Here is a 20,251-nt window from a genome sequence, read left to right on the forward strand (position 1 = left end):
GTACATACTCAGCAATTATTCTACCACTGAGATACACCCCCAATCAGGTATTTTGAAATATTTAATATTGTTGTCAATCACAGCTATCCTACCATGCTGTGGAATACTAATAGTAAGTCATTTCTCTTATCCAAGGGCAACCCCCATACCGATTAACCATCCTCTTGCCGTGTTCCCTCCCCTACGCCCATTCCGGGCTCTGGTAACCACTATTCTCTGTATTCTATCAATTTTATTTTATTTCAATTATTAAATTTTTTTAATATATGACAGCAGAAGGCATTAGGATTCATATTATACGTACGGAGCACAGTTTCACATCTCTGGTGGTAGATAAAGTATATTCACACCAACTCATGTTTTCATACGTGTACTTTGGATAACGATGGCCATCACATTCCACCATCATTTCTAACCCCCTGCCCCCTCCCTTCCCTTCTCACTCCTCTCTCCCCTATCTAGAGTTCATCTCTTCCTCCCATGCTCCCCATCCCAGAGAAAACTCTTGGCATTCGTTTGTTTGGGATGGGCTGACTTCACTTAGCACCATCTCCTCCATCTCGGTCCATTTACCTGCAAAAGCCATGACGGTATTCTCTTTTATTGCTGAGTAACATTCCCTTGTGTGTATAAACAGACTGGTAGACCAATGGTACAGAATAGAGGTCACGGAGACTAACCCACTAAATTACCATTATCTTCTATCAGACAAAGGTGCCCAAAACATACTTTGGAGAAAAGATAGCCTCTTCAACAAACGGTGCTGGGAAAACTGGAAATCCATAGGCAACAAAATGAAATTAAAACCCCAGTCTCTCACCATGCACAAAACTCAATCCAGAGTGGAACTAGGACCTAGGAATTAAACCAGAGACCTTGGGTCTAACAGAAGAAAAAGTAGGCCCTAATCTTCATCATGTGAGATTAGGCCCCAACTTCCTTAAAAGACTGCTATAGTGCAAGAAATAAAATCAAGAATCAATAAATCAGATGGATTCCAACTAAAAAGCTTCTTTGCAGCAAAAGAAACAATAAGTGAGGTGAACAGAGAGCCTACAGAATAGGAGGAAATTTTTACCACACACAAATCAGATAGAGCACTCATCTATATAAATATATGTGTATACATACATATATAAAGGACTCAAAACTCTTAATACCGAAGAAACAAATAACCCAGTGGATAAAGGGGCCAAAGAACTGAACAGACGTTTCTCAGAAAACGATACACAATCAATCCACAAATATATGAAAAAATGTTCAGCATCTCTGGCAATTAGAGAAATGCAAATAAAAAATCACTCTAAGATTTCATCTCACTCCAGTAAAAATGGCAGCTGTTAAGGATACAAACCACAATAAGTTTTCACAAGGAAGTGGGGGGGAAAGGCACCTTCACGCATTGCTGGTGGGACTGAAAATTGGTGCAGCCAATATGGAAAGCAGTATGGAGATTCCTTGGAAAACTCATAATGGAACCACCGTTGGATCCAGGTATCCCACTCCTCGGTTTATACCCAAAGGACTCAGAAGTAGCATACTACAACGATGCAGCCACATCAATGTTTACAGCAGCACAATTCACAATAGCTAAATTGTGGAACCAACCAAGATATACCCTTCATTAGATGAATGGATGAAGAAAATGTGGCATATATACACAATGGAATATCACTCAGCATTAAAGGAGAAGAAAAAATCATGGCATTTGCAAGTAAATGGATGAAGTTGGAGAATAAAATGCTGGGTGAAGTAAGCCGACCCTAAAAATCCAAATGCCGAATGTATTGTCTGATACAGGGATGATGATTTATAATGGGGACGGGGTGGGGGGAGCATGGGAAAAATACATGACCTTTCGCTAGGGAAAAGGGGAGAGAGGAGAAGGGAGGTTTTATGCTCGAATTCTGGACCCCCAAAAGGCCACCAGAGACCAAGATCCATGTAAGCAGCAAAGAGGTGTCTATTGCGAGCTAGCTGGGTCCTCTGCGCGCACACAGCAACTGGTGACGCTGAGAGGCCCCGAGCCCAGGGTTTGCAGCAGTTTTATACATTCTTTGGAGAAGGCAGGGACCCCCACAAACATCATAGCATCTCTTGGCAAATCATCACACATTGCGGGAAAATCAAAGAACAACTCTAAAACATGATTAGCACATTCACTGGCGGGAACAAGTTGGGTAGTGATGATTGGTTACTACAAGAGGGGGATTCATTTGAACTGATTGGTTTACGCCAAGAGGGGTGTTCTTGATGAACTACATGGTTTCCCAACACCATAAACTACTGGGAGGGTCATCTGGCATCCCAGGTATTTCCCTGTCTCATGCTGATTGGTGGCTGCTAGCGGGTTGCTATGGGTCCCCACCTAGCCTGACTGAGTCAGGGACACCTGGCCCAGCAGATCTCTCCTGTTATTTGTAGATAAACCACTTAGCAGGGTGGGAATGTGCCCAGGAGTGCTCTGTGGGTCTTTCCAAGGACAAAGGTCATGTCCCTTCCTTGGGCGGGCTTTGCTCTGAGGTAGAAGCTGGTTTTTCAGAGGGGCATGGAGGTAGGAAAGATGGTGGAAAGAGACAGACATCCTTACCCTAAGTACATGTATGAAAACACAAATGGTGTGACTCTACTTTGCATACAACCAGAGACATGAAAAATGGTGCTCTATTTGTGTAATATGAATTGAATTGCATCCTGCTGTCATATATAACAAATCAGAATAAATAAAAATTTAAAAATGCATCATAAAGTAAGTGAAATATTGAAAAAATTATGACACATTTTATAACGGAATATTGTGTGACTGCTAAGAAGAATGAGAAAAACTATATGTCCACTGAGGTAAGACAATCTCTAAGATATCAGGTGACAAGAACCAAGGGCAGAAGGGTGTACACAGTGCTATTAATTGAAAATGAGGGGATGTATGTATGCAGAGATGTACTTATAGATGCAATGAACATTTCTGGAACTGGTACCATCGTTATGGCTTCTGTGAAACTGAGGAAGTGATGGAAGGAGACCTTTTTTTTTTTTTTTGTTAACCTTATATGCATCCCGTTTAAATATTTATCATGTACACTTATAACATTAAAACGTAAGGATGAAAAGCAGTAAAACCAAAACAGAGAAGCGCATTTGAATCAGGCTTTACAAGAAAAATAGCATAGATCTCTTTTTGGCTCATGCTTCCAGTCCAGCTAGGTCCAGAGATGCAGGAAGCTCCTTGATGGAGTAAGCCACTGAGCAGATGACTCGCCTGAAAGTGGCTGTGTTTTGCAAATACTTATCTGCCAGCACTGCTTTCTTGCAAGGGAGTCCTTGGGCTGGTTCTGAGCCTCTAACTGGACCTTCAGGACAGACACGGGCAGGATCTGGGCAGTGTCATGGAAGCAAGGGGCATAGGAGGAGTCATGAATGTGGATACCGCCCAGAGCCAGGGACCTCGCTAGATATGGAGGCAAGCTAGGCAGAAAGCGGGTGGCAGGAAGCTCTGAAAAAATTAGTTGAGGTAGGCGCAGTGTTCTAAGTGATTTTTCCTCTGGTGTTTGGAGACATGTTAAAGTGCCTTAGAAAAGTCTACTCATTTGAAAGAGGACATCCTTGTTCCAGTTTTTAGAGGGAATGCTTTCAATTTTTCTCTGTTTAGGATGATGCTGACCTTGGGGTTTGCATAGATAGCTTCCATGAGGTTGAGGTGTGTTCCTTCTATTCCTAGTTTTTCTAGTGTTTTGAACATGAAGGGTGCTGTATTTGTCAAATGCTTTTTCTGCCTCTATTGAGATGATCATATTATACTTGTTATTAAGTATATTGATGTGATGAATTATGTTTATTGATTCCTGTATGTGAACCCCACTTGATTGTGGCACACTATCTTTTTAATATGTTTTTGTATGCCATTTGCCGGAATTGTATTGAGAATTTTCGTATCGATGTTCATCGTGGATATTGGTATGAAGTTTTCTTTCCTTGATGTGTGCTTGTGTGGTTTCGGCGTCAGGGTGATATCAGCTTCACAGAATGAGATTGGAAGGGTTCTCTCCTTTTCGTATTCCACGAAACGTTTTGAGCAGTATTGGTGTTAATTCTCCTTGGAAGGTCTTATAGAACTCGGCTGAGAATCCATCTGGTCCTGGACTTTCCTTGATTGGTAGACCTTAGGTATTCCCACCACAAAAATCTAACAAAGAAAAGAAAATGTTAACTATTCTGAAGTGATAGATATGTTAGATGATTTGAGCTATCATTTCACAGCATTTACATATAGCAAAATATCATGTTATGCAACTTAAGTGTAACTGACCACATGTATTTTGTCAATAAATTTTGTCCAAAAAAAAAAAAAAGGGCAGTGACTATGGATTTCTTTCTTGAATGAGTAGAATTGTCTTTTTTAAAAAAAAAATCGTTAAAATCTGTTTTAATTAGTTATACATGACAGTAGGATGCATTTTGATATATCATAAATAAATAGGGTATAATTTCTCATTTTTCTTCTTGTACACGTTGTCAGATCACATCGGTCATGCAGTCATATGTGTACGTGAGGTAATAATGTCTGTTTCATTCTACTATTCTTCCTATCTCCATATCCCTCCCCTCCCTTCACTCTCTTCTACCTAATCTAAAGTAACTTTATTCTTCCCTAGCACCTTGGCCCTGATTGTGAATTAACATCCATATCAGAGAAGGCATTCGGCCTTTGGTTCTATGGGATTGGTTTATTTCGCTTAGCATGAAAGTCTCCAACTCCGTCCATTTGCCCGGAAATACCATAATTCCCTTCTTCTTTAAAACTGAGTGATATTCCATCAAATATTATATACCACATTTTCTTTATCCAACCTAGGTTGGTTCCATAGTTTAGCTATGGTGAATTGAGCTTCTATAAATAAATCTTGGGCCTCCCAGGAATATCATAAGGCTGGTCAATTGCCCCCAGGCTTAGCATTTACCAAGAACTGGATACACAATGGGGATGAGTCATCTCATCGCTGGTCTTAACAAGACAGGGCCATACACAATGGGGGCGAGTCATCACTGGTGTTGCAAGAAGGCAGCTTAACCAGCTTTTCCAGGTTCGCACAAGAGGGTGGAGAATTTCCTTGGGGGGAGGGGTGACAACATGGCATAGGCCGCTCCCCTTCCCGACTTTTTCTACCGCGTGTTCCAGGACAGGAGCACTTGGTGTGGGACCCAGAGGACCAGGCCAGGCATCAAAAGGGTCTAGGAGGCCATTGTCAGAGTGAGGCTTTAAGCCTTTCTCCTCCTGGGCAGTGAGAGGACTGACTCACTGTGACCCAAGTCAAGTCGCTCCTCAACAATGGCTTCCCAATACTGGTCCTCATACATAGTGTGAGATTGCCCCCATCTTTTCGGGGAGACCCCTACCTCGAAACTCTCTTGGCTTGGCTTGGCGATACTCTCACTTTTGGTGAACCGACTTCTTAATGCCCCACGTTGGGTGCCAGATGTGTGTGTGTGGGGGTTAGCCCCACCCCACCCCCCACACCACACCCGCTTCCCTCCTGACCTGCGGGAGAGATTGGGAGAGCAGGCCCGGACCATGAGGAACCAAGAAACGAAGGGCCGACTGACGCCCCCCCCCCCAGCACCCAGCCCTCCTCCCACGGGAGGACAATCAGACAAGCAGGGAGACCAGTCAAAGCAGGATCTCAGTTTATTGAGAAAACACACACACAGCTAATACAAGGCACAGGAGCCAATCAGGATAATGGTCAGCAGGGTGGGAGAGTTCACGTGTTCACCCATTTCACGGTCCCTAATGGGAGACCCGAGCTGTCAGAGGGTGGAAGGGTTCTGAGCCTGTCCTAGAGGTCATCTGGTTTTTCCTCACAACCCAGGCAATGCCTTCTGGCCCGTCCCCAGGCGCTTTCTTAGCCACAGGTGGCCCCAGAACCCGGAAGCGGGCAGCAAGTTCGGTTTCCTCCTTTCTGATGCAACATGCCCCACATGTTACATAGTGCCCTAAGTCTGTGTTTCCTTTTCCTTGCCATCATTGTCAGAAATTCAGGGAGGTCGATTTTACCATTACCACCAGCAGCTAGTCCCTTATCGCGTCCTGAAACTCGACTTCTGTGGGATTCCACCCAAGAGACCATCTCATTACACTTCCCGATCCCTTTGTTAGTATAGTATAGTTCCATCCCCTTTCCTGTCAAATAGTGGGAAAGCTCCTTTGAATTCTGCAATCTGCCCTTCAGTCAGTTGGTCAGCCACGCTGCAAGCCTTACCAGTTTCTGAGACTCAACCACATAACCACTGGGCTCATTCGCTCCACTCAGATCCCATCACATTTCTAAAGTGTCACATAGCATGAATGGAATTTTAAACGTCTGAAGATATCAAACACGTGTACATTTATTTTGGTTTAATAATAAGTTGTATTTATTTTGTTTCCATTTTACTTTATTTTTAATCATATATATATATATATATATATATATATATATTTTACTCAATTGGCACATAGTAATTGTACAGACTCATGGGGCACAGTGTGGCGTCTTTTTTTGTTTAGTTTCCCGCTCCCCACCCACCCTGTCTTAAGATGAGGAAGGCTTGCATTTTAGGCATTCATTGAAAACTTGTGCATGCCATGTCAATGGATTAGACCCGTTAGCCGGCACACCAACTTCCCACACAAAGCCGTCCACTGAACCAAGAGGCCCAGCAGTCTCTGGAGAAGCTGCAGCCTGACCGTCTTCTCCACCATCGCCCAGGAAGGATGAGACTCACAAACCCGTTCTTGGGCCGGTGCTTTCCTCTTCTTCATCTTTTATTCCCATGAGTCCCAGGCCAGAGAGAGATCCATGAGGGCTAGCGGTTCCTGGCAGGAGGATGACGCAAAGGGTACCCGGGCTCAGGCTTCGGTAGAGCCTTCCAATCTTGCGGCTCCAACGCCGGGCTGCACTCTTTGCGTTTTCCGCCTTTAAGTTCTGCAGGGTCTCCCGCTCTGAGGGAGGAGGTCTAACTGTCAGACCTGCGGGCCTTCTTGATTCAGGTGGTGAGCTCCTAAGCCACGCGTGGAGGTGCCTGGGCGTTAGGGCCTGCCTGCCTTTCAGCTTCCAGTCCTTGCCTGTGAGGACATGGAGGGCCCTCTGGGCATTGCCAAAAGTTTTGAATTGCAGGAAACAGTATTTTTCCTGTCTTCCGCTTTTAGCATCTGGAGGCACGATCACAGCTTCCAGGCCACCAAAGAGGTTCGGTAGTTCCTGAGTATGTCCTAAGAAATCTTTACTAACTCCAGACAGATAAATAGTGGCTCGGTTCTCAGAATCTCGTTCCAGCTCCTTAACAAGTGTGTCACAATCCAGAGTGAGTTCTGTCACAGGTCTCTGTACCTTTATGTACACACCTTCCACCAGAACGCCATTCAAGGACTCGATGGCCAGCTGGGCAGCTTCCAGGACTTCATACTCTATAGAGAGATGAGGCTGATGCGTTTCCAGAACAGCGGTCATTGCACGAACTGGGCCAAAGCTCCTAAACAGCCTCTTCAGAGCACTTAGTTTACAATCTTTGCTCAAGGGCCCAGCATAGATAGTTGACATCTCTGTCCACTTGATCCGCATCCTTTTGTTCACTTCCTCAGTGAGGAGAGGTGAAAAGGGCTCAAAAGAGAACCGAATAATGCTGAAGGGGTACAGGCGGACTTGCCTTCGGGCCTGCTCAAAGACCTCTCTGTTGGAAAGGCACTTAATAGTTTCACAATCTTCAGGAGAAGGCAGTTCAATATCATCTGTCTCTCGGGTTACAAAAAGGAGCTTCTGATGCGCCGAATCGAAACAAGTTAAAGCACCTCTGTAGGGGTACTGGAACTTTTCTCTGACATTTCTTGGGTCTTGGGCTCTCCATAGCGCCTCCAGATTGAGTTCTGCAATCTTCCTTGGGCCATACTTGAGGAAATATTGAGCCAATTCAAGGGTCGCGGTAGCGTCCTCTGTGGGATCATGACCGTCCCTTTCCGAACGTTGAATGTCCCTGCCCAAAATAGCTTTGGCTAAGAACTTTAGCTTGAATCTTCTGCCCCGCTCCCTGGCGTAAAGCAATGAGGTGTCGATAACATACGGATGGATCATGTTCAGTGCTCGGAGATCGACGTCTAAGGAATGACCTACCAACACCGCATCAGGAGGAAGCAGTGCTTTCAACCGCCTCTGAACGTCTTTCAGTTTCGTCGTCACCGGCTTAAGCATCTCCTCCGTGATCCCTGAATAGCAGGTGGCGTAGTCTACAATCTCCTCATCGGGTTTCACCAACTCATCCATAAGACAGGAGCCCCCTTCGGCAACCAGTGAGATGCGTGTTAGTTCTCTCCCCTTGGACGTGATGCACATTTCTCCGTCCAGCCCAAAGAGAGGGCTCTTCTCTGTGACAGACGCATTACATCCGGTAGTTACAAAGTCCTCACAGTCGGGAGAACCTTGTAACGGAAAGTCAAATGTTCTCATCTCCTCCTCTGTCAGAAGGCATCGCAGCACGCCCACCTTCTGAGAGCCATACTTCTGAATGACGGGGTCATTCTGCAGGTCGACCTCGGGCTTTGTACTGGCGGACGGTAAAGATCCTCCCATGGTCTTAGGCAGATATCCAGCCCTTTGATTTGGTAGCCCGATAACATCAGCTAGAAAAGTAGATGATGGAGGAGGCAAGCGGAATTTGTGTCTGAAGGCTTTTCGGAGAAATCCAAACTCCAAATAGAACCTGTAGAAGTGGAGTTGACTCATCCCTTGAAGGGTGACAACCACTGTTCTGCTCAGGTGCTTTCCGTACAGAAGCTGGCACCACCTGGGTCTCTCAATAACCGGTTGAGCCAGAACTGCATACTTGAGCAGCTCACATAGCTGCTCGTGGGTTATTTCACAGTTTTCAACCATTACGATGCCAGACAACCGGGCTCTCTTGGGCTCGGGCTGCCTGTCCACGAGATCCGAACCGGGGGGTATCCTTACCTCGGGCGTCCCCATCAGCCAGTCGGGGACCCGTCTCCTCTGGCTGTTGAGCCTCCCGGTCTTCTCCTTCTCTGGCTCCATGATCCTGTACTAGAGTCCTTGTTGCGGAACGCTGTCCTTGGTGTAGAAAGCTGTCCCTGGCGTAGAAAGCTGTCCTTGCCTTGATGCCAATCCAGCAAGAGAAAACGGTCTCGAGAAGGAAAAGGGGTGGTTTCTTGCTTGGCTAGCAAAGGAGAAACAATGATTCTCACGTCAGCAGGAGTAGGGGGTTTTTATACAGGGGGTTTTCATAAGCGATTCAGAGAAAGTGAGATTAGGGAGGAGAGAGCAGGTAGGAAAAGATTAGGGAAAAGAAGAGCCCAGAGGAGGAGATCAGGGAGGGGGGAAAAGAACAGGGAGGAGAAGTTTAGGGAAAAGAAAATCAGAAGATCAGGGAGGAGAAGGGTAGGGGAAAGAAAATCAGGAGGAGAAGGTTAGGGCAAAGAAGATCAGGGAGGAGAAGTTTGGGGAAAAGAGAAACAAACATGTAAGTTTCAAAGCGACAAGGGATGTAGTCAAAGCATCCAGTGAACCCCTGTTGCAACTTCAGTAAAATCTTCCCTTTGTATTCCAGCGTATTGCCTCTGGGGGACCTTTACAGTGGATTACCTTCCAGTAGTTTCATTACCCAGATTCGTTAAGTTCCAGGGGACAGGACCGTGCCCTGTGTTTCATATTTTCTCAGAATTGTGCTGTATACGTAGGAAAGACTTGAAAAGGGGGGGGGGGGGAAGTGTAAAGACAAAAATAGCTAAAGGTCTTCAGTGTTTCTGTACCCCTACAATCATGAGTTCCCCAACATTACTGTAAAATACAGGGAGCAGATAAAATTAAGCTAAGTTTGCTAATATGTGCTTGAGGCCTATGTAGGTAAAATGACTACTAAAATAAAAAAGAGGATGACTGCCCAGCGGCTCTGGAGGCTGAGACAGGAGGATCGTGAGTTCAAAGCCTGCCTCAGCAACTTAGAGAGGCACTAAGCAACTCTGTGAGACCCTGTCTCAAAATAAAATATATATATATATATATATATATATATATATATATATATATATATATATATAAAATACAAAATATGGCTGGGGATGTGACTTAGTGGTTGAGTGCCCCTGTGTTCAATTCCGTGTACAAAAAACAAAACAAACAAAAGCATCACCGTACAAGAACCCAGGTCTTTCCTCCCAAAGTCTAGTTTAGTTTCTCTTTCATCAGAACACATTAAGGGGTACTTGGCCATTTGCCCCGTAGTGTGAATGGGTTCATTGATCTTATTGGGTTGTTTTCAGTGTGGCATCTTAATACTTGTGTTCCAAGCGTAATGATCAGATCAGGGTAATTGGCATATATGTCACTCACACATGTATCACTCCTTTGTATTGGGAACGTTCAAAACCCTATCAGGTTTCCCCCTTCCAGTACTGAGGATTGCATCCAGGGCCTTGTACATACTCAGCAATTATTCTACCACTGAGATACACCCCCAATCAGGTATTTTGAAATATTTAATATTGTTGTCAATCACAGCTATCCTACCATGCTGTGGAATACTAATAGTAAGTCATTTCTCTTATCCAAGGGCAACCCCCATACCGATTAACCATCCTCTTGCCGTGTTCCCTCCCCTACGCCCATTCCGGGCTCTGGTAACCACTATTCTCTGTATTCTATCAATTTTATTTTATTTCAATTATTAAATTTTTTTAATATATGACAGCAGAAGGCATTAGGATTCATATTATACGTACGGAGCACAGTTTCACATCTCTGGTGGTAGATAAAGTATATTCACACCAACTCATGTTTTCATACGTGTACTTTGGATAACGATGGCCATCACATTCCACCATCATTTCTAACCCCCTGCCCCCTCCCTTCCCTTCTCACTCCTCTCTCCCCTATCTAGAGTTCATCTCTTCCTCCCATGCTCCCCATCCCAGAGAAAACTCTTGGCATTCGTTTGTTTGGGATGGGCTGACTTCACTTAGCACCATCTCCTCCATCTCGGTCCATTTACCTGCAAAAGCCATGACGGTATTCTCTTTTATTGCTGAGTAACATTCCCTTGTGTGTATAAACAGACTGGTAGACCAATGGTACAGAATAGAGGTCACGGAGACTAACCCACTAAATTACCATTATCTTCTATCAGACAAAGGTGCCCAAAACATACTTTGGAGAAAAGATAGCCTCTTCAACAAACGGTGCTGGGAAAACTGGAAATCCATAGGCAACAAAATGAAATTAAAACCCCAGTCTCTCACCATGCACAAAACTCAATCCAGAGTGGAACTAGGACCTAGGAATTAAACCAGAGACCTTGGGTCTAACAGAAGAAAAAGTAGGCCCTAATCTTCATCATGTGAGATTAGGCCCCAACTTCCTTAAAAGACTGCTATAGTGCAAGAAATAAAATCAAGAATCAATAAATCAGATGGATTCCAACTAAAAAGCTTCTTTGCAGCAAAAGAAACAATAAGTGAGGTGAACAGAGAGCCTACAGAATAGGAGGAAATTTTTACCACACACAAATCAGATAGAGCACTCATCTATATAAATATATGTGTATACATACATATATAAAGGACTCAAAACTCTTAATACCGAAGAAACAAATAACCCAGTGGATAAAGGGGCCAAAGAACTGAACAGACGTTTCTCAGAAAACGATACACAATCAATCCACAAATATATGAAAAAATGTTCAGCATCTCTGGCAATTAGAGAAATGCAAATAAAAAATCACTCTAAGATTTCATCTCACTCCAGTAAAAATGGCAGCTGTTAAGGATACAAACCACAATAAGTTTTCACAAGGAAGTGGGGGGGAAAGGCACCTTCACGCATTGCTGGTGGGACTGAAAATTGGTGCAGCCAATATGGAAAGCAGTATGGAGATTCCTTGGAAAACTCATAATGGAACCACCGTTGGATCCAGGTATCCCACTCCTCGGTTTATACCCAAAGGACTCAGAAGTAGCATACTACAACGATGCAGCCACATCAATGTTTACAGCAGCACAATTCACAATAGCTAAATTGTGGAACCAACCAAGATATACCCTTCATTAGATGAATGGATGAAGAAAATGTGGCATATATACACAATGGAATATCACTCAGCATTAAAGGAGAAGAAAAAATCATGGCATTTGCAAGTAAATGGATGAAGTTGGAGAATAAAATGCTGGGTGAAGTAAGCCGACCCTAAAAATCCAAATGCCGAATGTATTGTCTGATACAGGGATGATGATTTATAATGGGGACGGGGTGGGGGGAGCATGGGAAAAATACATGACCTTTCGCTAGGGAAAAGGGGAGAGAGGAGAAGGGAGGTTTTATGCTCGAATTCTGGACCCCCAAAAGGCCACCAGAGACCAAGATCCATGTAAGCAGCAAAGAGGTGTCTATTGCGAGCTAGCTGGGTCCTCTGCGCGCACACAGCAACTGGTGACGCTGAGAGGCCCCGAGCCCAGGGTTTGCAGCAGTTTTATACATTCTTTGGAGAAGGCAGGGACCCCCACAAACATCATAGCATCTCTTGGCAAATCATCACACATTGCGGGAAAATCAAAGAACAACTCTAAAACATGATTAGCACATTCACTGGCGGGAACAAGTTGGGTAGTGATGATTGGTTACTACAAGAGGGGGATTCATTTGAACTGATTGGTTTACGCCAAGAGGGGTGTTCTTGATGAACTACATGGTTTCCCAACACCATAAACTACTGGGAGGGTCATCTGGCATCCCAGGTATTTCCCTGTCTCATGCTGATTGGTGGCTGCTAGCGGGTTGCTATGGGTCCCCACCTAGCCTGACTGAGTCAGGGACACCTGGCCCAGCAGATCTCTCCTGTTATTTGTAGATAAACCACTTAGCAGGGTGGGAATGTGCCCAGGAGTGCTCTGTGGGTCTTTCCAAGGACAAAGGTCATGTCCCTTCCTTGGGCGGGCTTTGCTCTGAGGTAGAAGCTGGTTTTTCAGAGGGGCATGGAGGTAGGAAAGATGGTGGAAAGAGACAGACATCCTTACCCTAAGTACATGTATGAAAACACAAATGGTGTGACTCTACTTTGCATACAACCAGAGACATGAAAAATGGTGCTCTATTTGTGTAATATGAATTGAATTGCATCCTGCTGTCATATATAACAAATCAGAATAAATAAAAATTTAAAAATGCATCATAAAGTAAGTGAAATATTGAAAAAATTATGACACATTTTATAACGGAATATTGTGTGACTGCTAAGAAGAATGAGAAAAACTATATGTCCACTGAGGTAAGACAATCTCTAAGATATCAGGTGACAAGAACCAAGGGCAGAAGGGTGTACACAGTGCTATTAATTGAAAATGAGGGGATGTATGTATGCAGAGATGTACTTATAGATGCAATGAACATTTCTGGAACTGGTACCATCGTTATGGCTTCTGTGAAACTGAGGAAGTGATGGAAGGAGACCTTTTTTTTTTTTTTTGTTAACCTTATATGCATCCCGTTTAAATATTTATCATGTACACTTATAACATTAAAACGTAAGGATGAAAAGCAGTAAAACCAAAACAGAGAAGCGCATTTGAATCAGGCTTTACAAGAAAAATAGCATAGATCTCTTTTTGGCTCATGCTTCCAGTCCAGCTAGGTCCAGAGATGCAGGAAGCTCCTTGATGGAGTAAGCCACTGAGCAGATGACTCGCCTGAAAGTGGCTGTGTTTTGCAAATACTTATCTGCCAGCACTGCTTTCTTGCAAGGGAGTCCTTGGGCTGGTTCTGAGCCTCTAACTGGACCTTCAGGACAGACACGGGCAGGATCTGGGCAGTGTCATGGAAGCAAGGGGCATAGGAGGAGTCATGAATGTGGATACCGCCCAGAGCCAGGGACCTCGCTAGATATGGAGGCAAGCTAGGCAGAAAGCGGGTGGCAGGAAGCTCTGAAAAAATTAGTTGAGGTAGGCGCAGTGTTCTAAGTGATTTTTCCTCTGGTGTTTGGAGACATGTTAAAGTGCCTTAGAAAAGTCTACTCATTTGAAAGAGGACATCCTTGTTCCAGTTTTTAGAGGGAATGCTTTCAATTTTTCTCTGTTTAGGATGATGCTGACCTTGGGGTTTGCATAGATAGCTTCCATGAGGTTGAGGTGTGTTCCTTCTATTCCTAGTTTTTCTAGTGTTTTGAACATGAAGGGTGCTGTATTTGTCAAATGCTTTTTCTGCCTCTATTGAGATGATCATATTATACTTGTTATTAAGTATATTGATGTGATGAATTATGTTTATTGATTCCTGTATGTGAACCCCACTTGATTGTGGCACACTATCTTTTTAATATGTTTTTGTATGCCATTTGCCGGAATTGTATTGAGAATTTTCGTATCGATGTTCATCGTGGATATTGGTATGAAGTTTTCTTTCCTTGATGTGTGCTTGTGTGGTTTCGGCGTCAGGGTGATATCAGCTTCACAGAATGAGATTGGAAGGGTTCTCTCCTTTTCGTATTCCACGAAACGTTTTGAGCAGTATTGGTGTTAATTCTCCTTGGAAGGTCTTATAGAACTCGGCTGAGAATCCATCTGGTCCTGGACTTTCCTTGATTGGTAGACCTTAGGTATTCCCACCACAAAAATCTAACAAAGAAAAGAAAATGTTAACTATTCTGAAGTGATAGATATGTTAGATGATTTGAGCTATCATTTCACAGCATTTACATATAGCAAAATATCATGTTATGCAACTTAAGTGTAACTGACCACATGTATTTTGTCAATAAATTTTGTCCAAAAAAAAAAAAAAGGGCAGTGACTATGGATTTCTTTCTTGAATGAGTAGAATTGTCTTTTTTAAAAAAAAAATCGTTAAAATCTGTTTTAATTAGTTATACATGACAGTAGGATGCATTTTGATATATCATAAATAAATAGGGTATAATTTCTCATTTTTCTTCTTGTACACGTTGTCAGATCACATCGGTCATGCAGTCATATGTGTACGTGAGGTAATAATGTCTGTTTCATTCTACTATTCTTCCTATCTCCATATCCCTCCCCTCCCTTCACTCTCTTCTACCTAATCTAAAGTAACTTTATTCTTCCCTAGCACCTTGGCCCTGATTGTGAATTAACATCCATATCAGAGAAGGCATTCGGCCTTTGGTTCTATGGGATTGGTTTATTTCGCTTAGCATGAAAGTCTCCAACTCCGTCCATTTGCCCGGAAATACCATAATTCCCTTCTTCTTTAAAACTGAGTGATATTCCATCAAATATTATATACCACATTTTCTTTATCCAACCTAGGTTGGTTCCATAGTTTAGCTATGGTGAATTGAGCTTCTATAAATAAATCTTGGGCCTCCCAGGAATATCATAAGGCTGGTCAATTGCCCCCAGGCTTAGCATTTACCAAGAACTGGATACACAATGGGGATGAGTCATCTCATCGCTGGTCTTAACAAGACAGGGCCATACACAATGGGGGCGAGTCATCACTGGTGTTGCAAGAAGGCAGCTTAACCAGCTTTTCCAGGTTCGCACAAGAGGGTGGAGAATTTCCTTGGGGGGAGGGGTGACAACATGGCATAGGCCGCTCCCCTTCCCGACTTTTTCTACCGCGTGTTCCAGGACAGGAGCACTTGGTGTGGGACCCAGAGGACCAGGCCAGGCATCAAAAGGGTCTAGGAGGCCATTGTCAGAGTGAGGCTTTAAGCCTTTCTCCTCCTGGGCAGTGAGAGGACTGACTCACTGTGACCCAAGTTGCTCCTCAACAATGGCTTCCCAATACTGGTCCTCATACATAGTGTGAGATTGCCCCATCTTTTCGGGGAGACCCCTACCTCGAAACTCTCTTGGCTTGGCTTGGCGATACTCTCACTTTTGGTGAACCGACTTCTTAATGCCCCACGTTGGGTGCCAGATGTGTGTGTGTGGGGGTTAGCCCCACCCCACCCCACCACACCACACCTGCTTCCCTCCTGACCTGCGGGAGAGATTGGGAGAGCAGGCCCGGACCATGAGGAACCAAGAAACGAAGGGCCGACTGACGCCCCCCCCCCCCAGCACCCAGCCCTCCCCCACGGGAGGACAATCAGACAAGCCAGGGAGACCAGTCAAAGCAGGATCTCAGTTTATTGAGAAAACACACACACAGCTAATACAAGGCACAGGAGCCAATCAGGATAATGGTCAGCAGGGTGGGGAGAGTTCACGTGTTCACCCATTTCACGGTCCCTAATGGGAGACCCGAGCTGTCCAGAGGGTGGAAGGGTTCTGAGCCTGTCCTAGAGGTCATCTGGTTTTTCCTCACAACCCAGGCAATGCCTTCTGGCCCGTCCCCAGGCGCTTTCTTAGCCACAGGTGGCCCCAGAACCCGGAAGCGGGCAGCAAGTTCGGTTTCCTCCTTTCTGATGCAACATGCCCCACATGTTACATAGTGCCCTAAGTCTGTGTTTCCTTTTCCTTGCCATCATTGTCAGAAATTCAGGGAGGTCGATTTTACCATTACCACCAGCAGCTAGTCCCTTAATCGCGTCCTGAAACTCGACTTCTGTGGGATTCCACCCAAGAGACCATCTCATTACACTTCCCGATCCCTTTGTTAGTATAGTATAGTTCCATCCCCTTTCCTGTCAAATAGTGGGAAAGCTCCTTTGAATTCTGCAATCTGCCCTTCAGTCAGTTGGTCAGCCACGCTGCAAGCCTTACCAGTTTCTGAGACTCAACCACATAACCACTGGGCTCATTCGCTCCACTCAGATCCCATCACATTTCTAAAGTGTCACATAGCATGAATGGAATTTTAAACGTCTGAAGATATCAAACACGTGTACATTTATTTTGGTTTAATAATAAGTTGTATTTATTTTGTTTCCATTTTACTTTATTTTTAATCATATATATATATATATTTTACTCAATTGGCACATAGTAATTGTACAGACTCATGGGGCACAGTGTGGCGTCTTTTTTTGTTTTAGTTTCCCGCTCCCCCACCCACCCTGTCTTAAGATGAGGAAGGCTTGCATTTTAGGCATTCATTGAAAACTTGTGCATGCCATGTCAATGGATTAGACCCGTTAGCCGGCACACCAACTTCCCACACAAAGCCGTCCACTGAACCAAGAGGCCCAGCAGTCTCTGGAGAAGCTGCAGCCTGACCGTCTTCTCCACCATCGCCCAGGAAGGATGAGACTCACAAACCCGTGCTTGGGCCGGTGCTTTCCTCTTCTTCATCTTTTATTCCCATGAGTCCCAGGCCAGAGAGAGATCCATGAGGGCTAGCGGTTCCTGGCAGGAGGATGACGCAAAGGGTACCCGGGCTCAGGCTTCGGTAGAGCCTTCCAATCTTGCGGCTCCAACGCCGGGCTGCACTCTTTGCGTTTTCCGCCTTTAAGTTCTGCAGGGTCTCCCGCTCTGAGGGAGGAGGTCTAACTGTCAGACCTGCGGGCCTTCTTGATTCAGGTGGTGAGCTCCTAAGCCACGCGTGGAGGTGCCTGGGCGTTAGGGCCTGCCTGCCTTTCAGCTTCCAGTCCTTGCCTGTGAGGACATGGAGGGCCCTCTGGGCATTGCCAAAAGTTTTGAATTGCAGGAAACAGTATTTTTCCTGTCTTCCGCTTTTAGCATCTGGAGGCACGATCACAGCTTCCAGGCCACCAAAGAGGTTCGGTAGTTCCTGAGTATGTCCTAAGAAATCTTTACTAACTCCAGACAGATAAATAGTGGCTCGGTTCTCAGAATCTCGTTCCAGCTCCTTAACAAGTGTGTCACAATCCAGAGTGAGTTCTGTCACAGGTCTCTGTACCTTTATGTACACACCTTCCACCAGAACGCCATTCAAGGACTCGATGGCCAGCTGGGCAGCTTCCAGGACTTCATACTCTATAGAGAGATGAGGCTGATGCGTTTCCAGAACAGCGGTCATTGCACGAACTGGGCCAAAGCTCCTAAACAGCCTCTTCAGAGCACTTAGTTTACAATCTTTGCTCAAGGGCCCAGCATAGATAGTTGACATCTCTGTCCACTTGATCCGCATCCTTTTGTTCACTTCCTCAGTGAGGAGAGGTGAAAAGGGCTCAAAAGAGAACCGAATAATGCTGAAGGGGTACAGGCGGACTTGCCTTCGGGCCTGCTCAAAGACCTCTCTGTTGGAAAGGCACTTAATAGTTTCACAATCTTCAGGAGAAGGCAGTTCAATATCATCTGTCTCTCGGGTTACAAAAAGGAGCTTCTGATGCGCCGAATCGAAACAAGTTAAAGCACCTCTGTAGGGGTACTGGAACTTTTCTCTGACATTTCTTGGGTCTTGGGCTCTCCATAGCGCCTCCAGATTGAGTTCTGCAATCTTCCTTGGGCCATACTTGAGGAAATATTGAGCCAATTCAAGGGTCGCGGTAGCGTCCTCTGTGGGATCATGACCGTCCCTTTCCGAACGTTGAATGTCCCTGCCCAAAATAGCTTTGGCTAAGAACTTTAGCTTGAATCTTCTGCCCCGCTCCCTGGCGTAAAGCAATGAGGTGTCGATAACATACGGATGGATCATGTTCAGTGCTCGGAGATCGACGTCTAAGGAATGACCTACCAACACCGCATCAGGAGGAAGCAGTGCTTTCAACCGCCTCTGAACGTCTTTCAGTTTCGTCGTCACCGGCTTAAGCATCTCCTCCGTGATCCCTGAATAGCAGGTGGCGTAGTCTACAATCTCCTCATCGGGTTTCACCAACTCATCCATAAGACAGGAGCCCCCTTCGGCAACCAGTGAGATGCGTGTTAGTTCTCTCCCCTTGGACGTGATGCACATTTCTCCGTCCAGCCCAAAGAGAGGGCTCTTCTCTGTGACAGACGCATTACATCCGGTAGTTACAAAGTCCTCACAGTCGGGAGAACCTTGTAACGGAAAGTCAAATGTTCTCATCTCCTCCTCTGTCAGAAGGCATCGCAGCACGCCCACCTTCTGAGAGCCATACTTCTGAATGACGGGGTCATTCTGCAGGTCGACCTCGGGCTTTGTACTGGCGGACGGTAAAGATCCTCCCATGGTCTTAGGCAGATATCCAGCCCTTTGATTTGGTAGCCCGATAACATCAGCTAGAAAAGTAGATGATGGAGGAGGCAAGCGGAATTTGTGTCTGAAGGCTTTTCGGAGAAATCCAAACTCCAAATAGAACCTGTAGAAGTGGAGTTGACTCATCCCTTGAAGGGTGACAACCACTGTTCTGCTCAGGTGCTTTCCGTACAGAAGCTGGCACCACCTGGGTCTCTCAATAACCGGTTGAGCCAGAACTGCATACTTGAGCAGCTCACATAGCTGCTCGTGGGTTATTTCACAGTTTTCAACCATTACGATGCCAGACAACCGGGCTCTCTTGGGCTCGGGCTGCCTGTCCACGAGATCCGAACCGGGGGGTATCCTTACCTCGGGCGTCCCCATCAGCCAGTCGGGGACCCGTCTCCTCTGGCTGTTGAGCCTCCCGGTCTTCTCCTTCTCTGGCTCCATGATCCTGTACTAGAGTCCTTGTTGCGGAACGCTGTCCTTGGTGTAGAAAGCTGTCCCTGGCGTAGAAAGCTGTCCTTGCCTTGATGCCAATCCAGCAAGAGAAAACGGTCTCGAGAAGGAAAAGGGGTGGTTTCTTGCTTGGCTAGCAAAGGAGAAACAATGATTCTCACGTCAGCAGGAGTAGGGGGTTTTTATACAGGGGGTTTTCATAAGCGATTCAGAGAAAGTGAGATTAGGGAGGAGAGAGCAGGTAGGAAAAGATTAGGGAAAAGAAGAGCCCAGAGGAGGAGATCAGGGAGGGGGGAAAAGAACAGGGAGGAGAAGTTTAGGGAAAAGAAAATCAGAAGATCAGGGAGGAGAAGGGTAGGGGAAAGAAAATCAGGAGGAGAAGGTTAGGGCAAAGAAGATCAGGGAGGAGAAGTTTGGGGAAAAGAGAAACAAACATGTAAGTTTCAAAGCGACAAGGGATGTAGTCAAAGCATCCAGTGAACCCCTGTTGCAACTTCAGTAAAATCTTCCCTTTGTATTCCAGCGTATTGCCTCTGGGGGACCTTTACAGTGGATTACCTTCCAGTAGTTTCATTACCCAGATTCGTTAAGTTCCAGGGGACAGGACCGTGCCCTGTGTTTCATATTTTCTCAGAATTGTGCTGTATACGTAGGAAAGACTTGAAAAGGGGGGGGGGGGGGAAGTGTAAAGACAAAAATAGCTAAAGGTCTTCAGTGTTTCTGTACCCCTACAATCATGA

At 45.2% G+C, this 20,251-nt stretch overlaps 2 pseudogenes; both read right to left on the minus strand.

Annotated features, from left to right (window-relative positions):
• Positions 1–6,758: 6,758 nt before the first annotated feature.
• On the minus strand, positions 6,759–9,059 carry LOC139705490 (RNA exonuclease 5 pseudogene; annotated as a pseudogene).
• Positions 9,060–17,201: 8,142 nt separating this feature from the next.
• Positions 17,202–19,502, minus strand: LOC139705491 (RNA exonuclease 5 pseudogene; annotated as a pseudogene).
• Positions 19,503–20,251: the final 749 nt, after the last annotated feature.

This window comes from Marmota flaviventris, chromosome 4 (assembly GCF_047511675.1).
Source record: "Marmota flaviventris isolate mMarFla1 chromosome 4, mMarFla1.hap1, whole genome shotgun sequence".
Classification (NCBI taxonomy): Eukaryota; Metazoa; Chordata; class Mammalia; order Rodentia; family Sciuridae; genus Marmota; species Marmota flaviventris.